This window comes from Lepisosteus platostomus, chromosome 9, assembly GCF_059453375.1.
Source record: "Lepisosteus platostomus isolate fLepPlt1 chromosome 9, fLepPlt1.hap1, whole genome shotgun sequence".
NCBI lineage: Eukaryota > Metazoa > Chordata > Actinopteri > Semionotiformes > Lepisosteidae > Lepisosteus > Lepisosteus platostomus.
In genome coordinates, this window is record NC_142619.1 from 33,855,332 (window position 1) to 33,870,616 (window position 15,285).

Here is a 15,285-nt window from a genome sequence, read left to right on the forward strand (position 1 = left end):
GAGGATGCTGCTGTTAAACAGCCAGTCCTATTCCAAAAGAGAAACTGGGCATGGTGAAACACAGTTCGTAGCACAAAGGAAGTAAAGCACGAGTAAAGGTCAGTACACAACAGTTCGAAACTAGGAGACAGGCTGATGAAGTCGTGAGCATTTTGGAGTCTTAAGGGAATATGTCCAATGACTGAGCACTGCGCAGGTGATCAGGCAGAACAGCAGGGATAATGAAGTAAGTACCTAATTAGAGGCAGGCAGCATTGATAATCGCCCATACCGTATACAGACAGCTCCAGTAGCAGTTTCAGCCATAGAAATGCATGGGTATTATAGGCAGACTGTTTCAGAATTGTTTAAGCAAAGCAAGCTGCAGTGCTGAATAACAAGGAGTGGAGATGATTTTATGTGTACTCTTTATGAGCTCTAAAAAAGATACCAACCTCTCTATTTCTGAAGCGTTTCCACACAGTGCCTTGATTCTTTTGCTGCCTTGCTGATTTTCCCAAGGGAATTAGCTTTTTTTAAGTTAGGTCTGATTCCAGAACCCTGAGTATTGTTTTTTTCTTGAAATACTCTTGCTGTAGGATGATCTTTCAAGTGTACCTTGCATCAGTATTGCATTTGTTTTTCTTTTGTTCTTGTTCTACAATGAAGAATTAAATATTTAATGTTTTCTTTGTTTATTTCAGTCCAGGATCCACACTTTCTATTATTACCGTTAATCATTGGGAAAGAGTTTCTTTGGTGCCTAGGAAGATGCATTGACCAGCCTCATTTCAGCATGGGAAAGGAGATGATTGCTTCTGTTATGAAACTGGACAGATAAGCAGACAAGAACTAAACAAGAAATTGCTTCATTCTTGAATATATAGAGCTTTAATTTTTATGTATATTCTGCTCTGGATTATTTTAATTTATTTATTAAAATAGTTTTCAAATGATGACTACATTGTTCAATTTTAGCATAGCATCCCTTGATTTACATTTTTTGCTTTTAACCAGTAATCCCATTTTTTGTGCCTTTTTATTGCTTCTCCACATTTTCGAGAAAATGAAATGAAAACGATGTGACATGATAAAATTTTTACATAGGTATCTGCATTAAACTCAGTGTTTCCCATTGGTAGAAAGATTGTGATAGATAAGCTTTAAATAAAGTTGGCTTGTCAGTGAGTGAAACATATACATAAGATATGCAAAGGAACAAGTAATAGGTTTATTCTATGCTGAAAAGAGAAAAAAGAAAACACAACGTTTCAGCTATGGAGCCTTCTTCGCGTGTAAGCTACCCACCTGAACTACATACGATATGCACTGTACATGATGAAGATAAAATATAACAAAAATCAGTAACAATCAGTTACCTGTCCAGATTGTGCTGATTAATAGCTTTAGGAATAAAGCCTAGTTCTATACTGCTTAAGTCTAAATAGTCTAAAAAAAGAAAGGGCATCTAAGATGAAAAAGAAGGACAGACATCAGGAGGCTGTTAATGGAGTGCATCTCACTCTGACATCACTGCAGGTGTCAAGCAAGCAGGATATCAATCAAATCAAATAGGGTAAGAAATATTGTGCCCTATAATTGCTTGAAATTAATTTTTCTGTTAATTCAAAATCCCAGAACGTTATGAGCTTTGGATGTTTAATATAAATTGGTGACACAAGGTAGGTAAAGGTTTGAAGACTCTCATCATACCTTAAGTGTCTGGAGACAGTTTCAAATTACTTTGTGCATTCTCAACATTCCTATACTGACCATTTAACTTGAAAATGTATCAAATATTTTGTACAAATTTGTAGTTGTTGAGCCTTGGCTGGACAAACAGCAATGAATAAGACTGTGGCTGATTAAGCACACTGGCTTGTTATTATACTAGCGTTGCTTTTTTTGCCTATCTGCATTAGTTCAAAATATGTTCTACTGTGTCACATTCAGTCACTGTGATACAATGCAGAATGTTTTTACATCAGGCTTCCTATTCATAAAACACTGAAAACAAAGTGAAACAAGAGATGTTGTTTTTCACAAGCTATTAAAAAAAATCTCTTCCAGTAGTCTCTCGAGACTGGATTAATACCCTCTGACTGGGAAATGGCTAATGTAGGGCCTATCCACACAAACGGTGACAAAACCAAACTAAATAATTACAAACACATTAATCATACTTCCATTACATCCAAGTATATGGAAACAATAATTACAGGAGAACTAAACACGTGGATCATCTTTATGGCATTTATGGCTTTATGGCCTATTCTAAGGGATAGTCATCATGGATTTTCAAAAGGTAGGGCTTGCTTGACTTAACTTGTTAGAGTTCTTTGAACAAGTATCTGCAGTAATGGATACAAACATATTGTGTGGTATATTTATATATATATATAAATTCAAAATATAAATGTTCACAACACTTTTGTTCCATAAAGTTCCTTATGAAAGATTAAGTCCCAAAATGCAGGCAGTAGGAATTCAAGGTAATGCATGTACTTGAATTAAGAATTGGTTAATGGCTAACTGAAGGAGTATACACATAAAGAATCAATGCTCTAATTGGGGTGATGTAATTGGTGGAGTATTGAAGAGTTACTGCTGTTTTATATGAATAATATAGATTCTGGGGGTAATTAATAAACTAGTCACAACTTGAGATGATATCCAGATGAGGATAAGTAAATGCTGTAGAAGCTACAAAGAAAATAAAAAAACAAGAATTAAATTCAAACAGACTTAGAACAAATTCATAACTGGCCAAACATCTAACCGACATCATTTAATATACAGTATAGACAGGTGCAGGGTGTTGCATGCAGGTAGTAAAAATATAAACTATAATTAGAAAATGGAAACAAAAGTTATGAGAAAGACTGAGAAAAGGTGAGAAAGACAAGTTTATATGTAGACACATTTTTTTAATCTTTTAGACACTGTGGGAAGCAATAAAAAGACAAACTTAACATTAGGCTATATAATTTAAAGTGTAGAATTTAAGTCAGTGGATGGGATGTTAATATTGTTATCCATGAGTAAGACCTCATTTCAAATATTGTTACAATTTTGGTCACCGCAATTGAAAAACATATACAGAATGCTTTGTTGGAATCAACCCAGAGAGAAGTGACTAGATCCATTCCTGGGCTTAAAAGAAATGTCTTATACTGATAAGGTAAAAAACGATACTTTTTAGTCTTGAACAGAGAAGATGCTGATAAAACATGATTCAAGTATTTACAATCCTCAAGCATAATCAAAATAAGATACAAGGGAGAGCAATAAGGGCTGTGGAAGAGTGTGGAACAAAGTAACCAGTCCTTCTGTTTGTGAAACCCTGCTTAGATTTTAATACAGCTGGTTGAGATTTTCAGATCAATTACCTTTTAAAAACAACAATATCTAAGAGGGGCTAAATAGCCACCTCTCTATTGTAAGCAATCTTATATTCTTAAAATGGTCAATGGTGTTTGAGAATAGGATTTTTGTGTGTATTAATGTTGACTAATATGGCACTTTTATATTTTTATGGCTGTAATTTTCAGTGTTAGAATTTTGTCTTTTATTGATAGCATTAAGTGATGTGATCACTTTAAAATGATTGCCTTAGCATTACAATATGTTTTATAAATATAATTTATAGAATATCTGGACTCCAGACAGGAGAGTTTAACTTGAGCAAAGAGCATCACTCAAATTGTTCCATTAAATGCCCTGTCAAATAAATTAGTACTCTCCATGTCATCATTGTGTTTGACCATTTGTTCTCAACTTACCTATCTGGTAAAATAAAGAATTACAAAAAATAAAATACAGGAGATCAGAACCCAAATTTGTAATAACCTATCACACTAAAACATTGTAATCTCCCAGTATCATCTCCTGAGTTCAATAAAACGTGAGTTATTCGTGATTTTCAGGATGATGTATCTAAGAAAACAGAGAATTATAGAACAGCACTACAACTAAACTGAAAAAAAACTGCCTTTCTTTGAAAAGACGAATCACTTTTATGATACAACAGCAAAAAATAAGAGTACATAATTTTAAGCCTGCTACTTGGTAACTATGACAACAATTAGCAAGGGCTTTTCTTTTCCATTTATTTTGAAATGAAGAGAGGCATCAAAGAAGTCCCTGAAAGTTCTCTCACTGCACCCTGTTGCTTCTCAGGTTTCACTTCATTTCCATTAAGTTTTTAATAATAACAGTTCTGGCTGACAGAAGTGGGATCAATTTTTTTGTAAGAAGGTTACAGTATTGCTTGTCAGGATAGGCTCCAGCACCCCCCCATAACCCTGTGGTAGAAAATGGATGGATGGAATGGATAAAATGTACTTGTTCGAAAAAGAGTTTGTTTCATGCAATGACTGAAATATACTTTAAGAGGCGATTTTCACATTATTGTTGCATTTTAAAGAACCTACAATCATTTGTTCTCAGTTATAAACAGAACATCAGCTTCATCCAGTATTACTGTGTTATGCTAAAAGTCCTTCCACAGATAGGAAGTGAGGCACATAAGACAAAACACCAAAATATTGCCTTCCATCACACACCTGTGCAGGAGAGATGCATTGCTTTGTTTTTGCCATATGGATCACTTGTGTTGACTTGTACTCATCGTGTATGTGTAAATATGGCTTTGGGGTATCAATACATCTGCAATGGATTATAAGAATTCCTTGCATTTTGTATTTATGTAGCTCTTCGCATCACAAGGAATACCAAAGCACCACTGAAGGGCAGCTCCCACTTGGATGAAATGTGGCAGCCATTATCCACCAACAGCCTCATCACTACTGTAAACTAGAGGCTCCATTAACTGAGTTTTAATCAAACTGAAAGTTGCCTCCAGTTGGACTTGACTTATTGTCTAATGGTGTATGAAAAGAGCAGCGAGTCACCTCTGCATACTCTATGATACTTATTTAAAAAAAATTAAGAAGTGAAAGTCTTCATGACTTTTCAGGAGGTACACTAAAGTCCTCTCCAAGTAGTTTAGAGATCCCAAGTATGCTTATTGTTAACTCTTCCAGAGTTGGATTAGGCAATGGGGAAAAAGGAGACTGAAGATCCTGCCCAATTTTACTTTAGTTATCAACTTCATCTGTGCAAGGAATTCTGTTGTAGGCTATTTTCATCGCAATTAGCATATATTATAAGAATCAAAGGTAAAACAAACAGCAACTAAAGCCATTTAGATTAAGTGAAGGACAACACAAACCAGACTGTGGAAAGTAGCCACCTTAATGTTAGATAAACGCATGTGGCTCTGGCCTCTTTTCGAAAAGACTTGAAGGATTGCTGTGTAATGAAATCTGAGCATGACAATGGCCCCAATAAGTCTAGCTCTCTTCACTAGCCACTCCTCATATTCCTTCTGTATAATGCTGACAACTTAAATAAGTAGAAATCTTTAATTTACAAATTTCACCTGCTATGGTTAAAAAATATTAAAGCCCACAAAAATTAACACAAAAATTACCTTATAGGCCTTTATATAGCTTTTGAAGACTGTTTGAAACTCCAAAAAGAAAGATGCAATTTTTATGGAAACTCAATTTATGGATATTTTCATGTAGCTCTATTCTTTAATTTGGTTGTATAATAAATACCTTCTGTTTTTAAATCTTATCTGTTTAAGGGTAGTTTAAAAGACTTTTCAAGGAATACTTACTTTAGAATGCCTGTGTAAAGATAGTCTTCATTAATGATATGTTACCACTTTTACTACTTGCTGAAAAATCAAGCCATTCTAATCAAAGAACATGAATATGGTTCTGTTTAAAATTACAGTACTGAGGAGTTGGGGACTACTGTGATTAAGTAAACTAAAAATAACTGCTATTTGCAGATTATACTGCATCCATTTTCACATAGAAACCGTAATCCTTTCAATGCAGAGTTTCTTGGTAAACCTAATCCTGGAAAATGTAATGAGAATTCCCTCCATGCTTTTAAATCTCTAACTGTTTTTGATCAAATAAAAATTAAATCTACTGTATATAAAGTATGTGGTACAGGGGTTTCAGCCTTTCAATGTGCAGGTGATTGTGTTGTTATATGTATTACTCTTTCTCAACCATTGTAACCCAAAAAGAGTTTGCAAAGGAACAAGTAAAGGTTTCTTCCATGCTGAAAAGAAGAAAAGAAACACAACCTTTCGGCTGTGGAGCCTTCTTTGGGTATGATATGCCACCCGAAGAAAGCTCCACAGCCGAAATGTTGTCTTTCTTTTCTTCTCTTTTCAACATGGAATAAACCTTTACATGTTCCTTTGCAGCTTTCGCATGCTGACGCAGCTACCTACTTGAATTACAAAAAGAGTTTGCACTGATACTTTAAATACATTGAAGACGTCACTTTCAAATAAAAGGTTGTAATAACCATTATAATTAACCCTTTTTGCCTGGTGACACTAGACAACAGGAGTATAGACGACATTTATATGTCAGGAGCACATCTACAGACCTGAAAGACAGAGAAGATTAAATGAAATGTCACCCTAACCCTAACTAAAATGAAATGTCAATGTACAGTATAAGAGAAAAAAGTAATGATACATAGAATTTACATACTGTACAGTACTTATGCATATAAGTGTTTTCTTGTCTTTGAAGTTATTTTCACTTCTGAGTTTAATATATATTTACTGATGTTATATTTAATTGAAGTGCAACATACTGTATGTGTAATTCATTTCCTGTAACCAAGAAGAAGCCTTACACCTTGCTGTACAATCTGAAGCAATACTAAGGTGGAGATCCCAGGGAACCTATGAAATCACAGGCACTGGGATCATCCCTCTATGTTTACTATGACTATCATGTTCTTCCAGAAGTTAATAATTAAGATGTTTAATTCCATTACTGTTTTATTCTAGCAGACTACTAATCAGAGAATTTAATGATGAAACAAGAATGTTTTCTTGTCCAGTTTGATATTGTGCTTCTCTTCCCGAAATGGTAAAGCTATGTAACATTTTGTACAGCTCTGTGAGCTCATCAGATGTGGCTAGCTGAAATAAACTAAGTTGGCCTGGTGCCCCCAGCGTTTGCTATCTTTCACATTCAAATCAATGTTTCTGCTGTCCCTCATCTTTACAGAGATGTCGCATTCTCCTGAATCCAACACTGAATTTAGAAGTGCACTATCCAGTACAATTGAGAGTTGAATTGAACTGTACTTAAAGATTTATGCAATACAGGGTCAAGCAGGACAGGAGTATATGCCACAAACCCCACAAATGGGCACAAGGCGGGATACACCCTGGATGGGACATACAGTAGGGCACACATAGGCATAAACACACACAGTGACACAGGCCAGTTTTTCCAGAAGCCAATTAACATACCAGTATTACTTTAGACTGTAGTAGGAAACCAGTGGACCCAAAGCACGCAGAAAGCACCCCAGGGTTCAACCCAGAGTTCAATACAGGGCCCCAGCTCTGCAAGGCAACAATGCTAATCATTTTGCCTCAATGCCACCCATCTGAAATAGTAATTCACTGATTAATTTACATTAATATAAAATTCCAAGTCTCAAGTTCCACAAGATATTTTATATAATTTTGCACAATTCATTAAGGATTTCTTAGTATGTACTGTAATAAGATTCTCCCACAACAGCATATACAAATGTAAAAGTGACCACCATGTATCCATTCATTTCAGCAGTTATGAGTAAGTTTCTTATCTTGGTGAGGGTCATGGACCACCATATAAGCAGTAATGTGATTTTTCACTGCACTATTAATGAAAACGAATAAGTGTTATACTGATTTATTGTAAGCTTACTAGTTTTGTGATACTATAGACGGAAGCATAAGAATTGGTAATCTATACCAGTAACAGGGCCATTTAATAACATGTTATATGCATTGAAGATTTAACTTAGTGGATGAATGCGTTTTCAATAATGTAAGGAGAGTTATCATTGACAACAGTGTCATTTAAAAAAACACATCTATGACTCTTTATAAGCCATATCCCTTTTGCAGATCACAGTGCCAATACCTATGCCAGTAATTATAGAATGTAAATTTCAATAAGAACTTTAACTTCTGTACAGGAAATTTACATATTCTATCAATTTTCTTAAAAGGGACTGAGTGAGTGTTTAACTAAAATATCTAGTCAGAACATTTTTTCAGCAATGGTTCAGTTCTATCACTTGCTGTTTAACTACTTCCTTTAGCAGCACTGACTTTGCACAATGGGTGTCTGAAGTGTGGCTTAAATTTCCGTACAAGGTTCACATCAGATTAGGATCATCAGTGCACAGAAGCAAGCGAATGCTTTGGGTAAAGCTATAGAGCCACATACCACTTCCTAACTTCAGACATGTTTGTTTTTCAGTCTGATAACCTCTTACCTTCATATTTGTATTTCATGTAAATGACCTGCTTGTTACTGTACTGCTGGTGAATTTTTACTCTAATGTATTCCTTATGTTCACAATGTTTCCTGTCTGAGTATACAGTACTAGGTCCACTACTGTTCCAATTACTTACAGACTGTGTTAAATACTGTACATTCACATAGCCAAGAAAAAGTGGTATCAATTGATTTTTTTGGGGTTACGTGTGCTGTTATAGATAGATACTTTATTGATCCAGTGAGGGAAATTGCAGTGCAACAGCAGCTTAACACAGACAACACAGCAACAGTGTAACAAATGATTCAATAATAATGATACAATACATACAATACAATCAGTACAGTGAGAAGTGCACTACTAAGAGTTATTCACAGTCCAGAACACACAAAGAACAGAACAGTACACAAAAAAGTCATATTTCACAATATAAATATAAATATATAAATGTATTGCACAGGTTCCTGGCATATATTGCCCAAAAATGGTTTTAAACGGGAAAAAGAAAAAGCACAGATGTAGCAGTTTACTGTTCAGTCCAGAAACAGGTCATTGTCAATGTTGCCCCTGCCCAGACACAAGGTGGATGCGTTGTACAGTCTTATGGCAGAAGGCAAGAATGACCTCCTGTAGCGCTCCCTGTCGCACCGTAGATGGATCAGTCTATTGCTGAACATGCTCTTCATTTCTACGAGCATGTCATAGAGGGGATGGGAGACGTTTTCCATGATGGCCTGTAGTTTGGACACCATTCTCCTCTTGGCCACTACCTCCAGGGGGTCCAGGCCAGACCCAAAATCTTTAACAAAATCTGAAAAGTAGTTACAACTGGGATCAAACGTAGCAGCGCATTTGTGACAGAGCAACACCCTTTCTTGACTACAATTCCATAGATATTTTTTTCCAAAATAATAGTCCAGTGACACTGCCACAAGCTGTGGAGTGCTGTTTCAATTCAGTCAGCCATAAGCATTTTAGGAGCAAGTAAAGGTTTATTCCATGCTGAAAAGAGAAGAAAAGAAAAGCAACGTTGTGTTTCTTTTCTCAGCATTGAATAAACCTTTACTTGTTCCTTTTGCAGCCTCTGCATGCTGACGCAGCTACCGACTTGAACTACATAAGCAGTTTTACTCACACTAAGTTCTGTTCACATTTCTGTGTATTAGTACATGAGTAGCAACACATATTGAACTAAGAGGCTGGGGTGCATAGCCAGCAATCTGTACAGATCTTGACAGGAAAAGTGACGCATATGCAGCCAGTAGATGCAAATCAAGTGTTCTTTACAGGAAATGAAACAAGATGCAAAAAACTAGCTCTTTTTGAGCTCCTAAGTGTAGACTTCTACAAGGCTTTCTCTATAAACACTGAGTAGTTAAGTTGCTTACCACATTCCAAACCATTCCATTTCTCAAACACTTTTAAAAACTAAGTCTCTCTTTGAGACTTCTCTCACAAACTCATGTACATTTTCCATAGTTGGTCACTTCCTTCTCCCTCTGGCCACATCACATTGCAGAGGATCTGCCCTCTGTATCCAGACAACAAACCAGACCAACCCTTGAAGCCACTGATACTGTACCTGATTTGAAATCATCCCCGGTCCAGTTTTCTTCTCACAACTGCTCAGATGACTGACATTCTCCACAACTTTCATGGAAACGTAGTTCTGGCACTGATCTTGCCATTCCCTAGCAATATCCAAACTCAAATGTCCACAGCTCTACTGTATATCTTATATCCTTTCCACATGAGGCTCATTACAACACTCACCTCCAATGATATTTACCCAGCTGAACGTCTTCAAAAATAGACAACAGTAAAACGTCTACAACAGTTTTGAAGATAATGACATTTTAAAAAGACTGAATTATGACAAAAGTAAATCAACACTAATGACCTTGAATATGCACAGGAACGAGTTTTAAACAATAGAAGGCTGAAATTTTCGAACAACCCACAACAAATAAAAAATAATTTTATTCAGCTCTCTAAGTTCCAAAGCCAGAAAATATTATCTGAACAAATTGTTGTAATGGTACAAGAAGGAACATTAAAGCAAAGTATTGTCTGCATTTTATATTTATTTCTTCACCAGAGTTCTAAGAGATAGTTGGTAGTACTACAAAAATGTTTATTTCTCTTATTTTTTTAAGACATAATGCACACAATGTCCACTCCAATAGATTGCAATTACCGGACAACAGGTTGGATACTGATTGCACACACAGTACTTAAATGATAGGGTAGATGATTACCAGGGTACCATTGCTTAGGAACTCCTCCAAACAGAAGGATACTGATAATGGGACATTTGATTGTTTGAGGCACAGAAGTTGTTGTATATACCAGGGGAAAAGAGAGGTGTATTATTTGTTGGCTGCCTGTCTTATCTTTTAAAATTTGCAGATAGGCTCCTGACCAGAGGCTAAGGTAATCCAACTGTCATGGCCCATGTAGGAACCAGTGACTGCTGTTCTGCTTGATACATTTAAAACTCTAAGCTAGGCTTCTCTGAAATACCACTGTTACCATGTGTCTTGGTTGAGAGGAAGTTGGGACCTGTACAAGCAGGAAGGTCTACATTTTATTAAATGCACTAGACACGGGTATAACATATGTAAGGTCATTATTAAACCAGGGACCAGGGGGCAGGGAGCTCAATTAAAGTGAAATCATTTTTATCAGCTATGGTCCAAGGTGAATGAAACATATTGCCAATCTCATAGAAGCATACAGTACATCTACAGTATATTGGACTTAAAAGCAACATTATTAGCAAGAAATTATGATACTGTAGGAGTTAGCAAAAGCTGGGCTTATATATTGCAATGGGGAAAGAAGAACAGAGAATTAAATATTCCTGGGTGTAGAATGATAACAACAGATAGGAAAGACAGAAGAGGTCATAAAGTTTTCACCAAACCATTTCATCTACAGCCAGAGACAACGGTTTCATGAAAAAAGGTAGTCTTAGAGATATTGTGTCTTGTTAAAGTTTAGTAAATACTTCAGATTATTGCCACTGGGTGTGCGTTAGCCTGGTACACCATGTTATGAGGTATGGAAAGTTTGAAGAAGGCTCCACAGCCTAAACATTGTCTCTTTTCTTTTCCTTCCAGCATGGAATATACCTTTACCTGTTCCTTCGCAGCCTATGCATGCTGATGCAACTATCTACATGAACTTCAGTTTATGACTTTTATGACTTTTTGTAGAAGTACCAGATGACTAAAAATATAAGATAGAATTTACTGTATTTATTTTCAACATATTTAAATGGTATAAATAAATTTTAACATTATGTAATATGAAATAATATATATACATGTATGTAAATATATGTAATTCTTTAATGAGGGTCAGGTGGGAAGTACTGTAGCCCACATGTTGTAAAGGAACAAGTACAGGTTAATTTCATACTGAAAAGTAGAAGGGAAACAACATTCTGGGTGAAAGTCTTTTCCACAGAGTGTTAGCTTTTGAGTATTTGTCTGCAGTATCTATTATTCTTTCTACCTCCTTATGATATTGATATACTATATTTAAAACTCAATTCCTTACCTTTTTATTGCATTTGAATCCTGAACTGTTGTTAAAAAACTGATGTTAAAATACAAATCAACTTTTAGTTCTGAAAGAGTTTTTATGATATTTGGAGGCTGCAGACCCTTCCATGGGACAAACTCTTTGGTAAACGTAGGTCAGAGTCAAAAACCCCAAATCATATTTGTGTAACTGATGCTGAATCCTCACTGAGATATTAGGTACAGATGAGTGGCTAACATCACAGCCTGGTGGAAAAATTATATGGAATAATCCCGTGAACCATGAAATAGGTATTACCTCAGGAATGTTCAAATTGATACAAATTACAGCTCAAGAGGTTTTTAAGAGATCTTATACTGTATAAGCAAATATTGTGGGCATAAAAACGAGCACACTATGATACTATATACTGTATGTATGGTACTATAATGTACTTTAATAGTCTTACAATAACTGATCTAAAGAGCTCTTCAGTGAACCAAAGAAATCAACAGGACCTGACTTGTGACAAGTGTAAAACTAAAGAGCATGGTCTTAACAGATGTGAAGAAATAAGCCTTTGGTTTTTTTATATCAGCTAACAAAGAGGTTGATGCTGAACAGATAGGTCATAAATCCCAGATGACTGAGAACAAAGCTTGAGTGCTTTGATCAGAAAAATGACTATTTTATTGAGAAATCTCTAAAAATAATGACATATTAATATCATAATTTTTAAAAAAAATATACACTCAAATTCCTCCACAAATCACTGGACAAGTTTAGAACTAAATAGTTTTAGCAGAGTTTAAGGTGCATTTTATGCCTCCATTATATCAAGTATTATTTATGCTTCAAATAAAATATAATGTTAAGCATTTCAATTGATTACTAGTCAAATTACTGCCAAGCATCCAAAATATGCTTTTGGTTGCCAAATGTTTTGTCCAAGGTTGTGGGTCATATAAAAAATGTAATTATCAGACAGTATCACATAATTGAATACTAGAGTCGTGTAGACCATTTTAGAGATCTATTTATAGCATTCAAGCATTATCTTTTCTTTTGTAAGCTGTAATTCACTTTTACTTTGTAAGCAGTAGTTTAAAAATCTAAGGTGGTAATGAAAGACAATCAAAACATCTTTGAAAGTTTTTTTCACTTGCTGTTGAGTCTAAACCATAGATACCAGACTTTGAATACTTAAAAATGCAAACAAGGACTAGACATTATCATTACCATCCGAAGGCAAACAGAACAAAACATGATTCATTGTCATATTTTCAGTGGTGTAATTGTAGTGTGCACATCATTTAATGATGCTTCCATTTTTCATAAGAAAACTCATGTATACAGTACATGTGGCCAAACAATATTTCAATGCAAATGTACTGTATACAGAACTGCAATTTGTTTCTTTCCCCTTTTGAAAAGCCAGTCTAAGTATGAGACCTATTAAGAAGTATCTATGCTGTACACTGTATTCTGGTGTAATTAATGTAATTAACTTATGAAACGATTTAGTTTGGAACATAATGTTAGATAACATTATCACTACCAGTTTCAAAAGACTTGCATTGCAGGGAGATTATTTGTTTTGTATAAATGAGGTTGTAAAAGCTGGTCAAAAGACTTTTTTGCACACCAGATCTTTAAAGAAAAAGTTTAATCAATCCATGGGCATTTAAAAAAGGCAAATGCTGTGAAACATACAAAGATAGAAGTAAAGACACATTTCAACTGGCTTATATCAGTGTGCACTTTAAATCAGTGTGTTCTTTTTCAAACTGGCAGTATATGAATGAAGTTCATACCTTGTACATACAGTACACTTTGACAGTTCCATGCTTACATAATATATATACACAGTGCTTACACAGGGATAATTTAAAGAATAATCTCAAGCAGGTGAGGATGAGATTTTAAGAATAAAATCAATAAAGATGATGTCCAGCAAAATACCTACCTACTGTGCGACACAGCTGTAATTACCTGCTTTTCTTTCATGTTTGTACTGGATGGGCAGTGTGATCTATGGCATCAGTTTCCCTATAAAGAAAAATACTGCCCTCTTTAGAAGATTTTCTGTTGCATCAGACACAACTTAAGAGTTCCTTCACAGACCACTAGCTATAACCTGCAATTACAACACATACCAAACAAAAATAGTCTGAGCTACAAATGAACTATCAGAAAATGCAAATAATACGACACATCTTACATCTTTATTGAAGGTAATTGAACACTTTAGAAGACCCCATGAACTCATCACATGTATTTTGATGTTTAATTATTTTATATTAGAATATATTATATGATGTCAAGGATTCATCCTTTCTTTTGAAAACTCCTCTTTTACCCCCGAAACCAAGTGTAGAATCAGAAATTCTGTAAAGATGCATTACTTCATTTGTAAGAATGGGATCGTAGAAAAATGTATAACTGTCCTACATATTACATGCCTAAATGTACTGAGGCTTCAGCAATGTGTAAATATCTCACAGTTTACAAACTGTCTTTTCTTGTATTGTCACAATGACACCTGAAGCCCTAACGTGTAACTGAAAAATAATGTTGATGTGATACCCTTAGTCATATTAGCCATAAATGAAGAAAAATATACAGCATAATATAAGACTAAGATGAGGACTAATCTAGGATAAATTGTAGTACAAATACTGTATATACTGAGAGGCATTAAAAAACAAGTTTTTGTTGTTTCGCTATTGTTTCTAATATTTATATTTCATTTTCAGTGCTTCTTTGTATACATAAGTAAAATTGATACTTATTCTTTGAAAGCAGTTTTCAGTTTTTATGCATATTTAGTATTGACAAAAAACAATACACACCTGGCAATGTGGCAGTGAAATATCAAACTATATGTAATCTTTACCTGTATGGCAAATAACCTATTCATGACCTGTTGGTTTCTGAAATTCCTGCCTTCTCTAAACCTAGAGGTTTCTATAGTAAATCAAGACATGTCTGTAAAAGCCTTTAGCCATGTGTCTTTAAATCTGTAAAGGTGCAGTTGGTGACAAATGCGGCTAATTCTTCCTGATGTACATATTAAAAGGCTAAAAGGTGTGTTCATACTACTTGGAGCATGCATATAACATTAACCTTCCATTTCCTTAAACAAAATAGTACAACCTCATGGTTTTTCAGAGTGATATAAAAACATTCCCAGATTTTGTAATGTGCATTTTATTTTTTTCTCTCTTCTTCCTCCTTTACTTACACAGATGTTAAAATGCACACAATTGGGAGTGTCTTGCAACTGGAGAGTGATTCATTCTTAGACATTACATTATCATTGTCTGTCATACTCCAGGTACTATAAAAAAAAACTTACTAGCAGTTTGGTAATAATTAGTTTTATCCCAA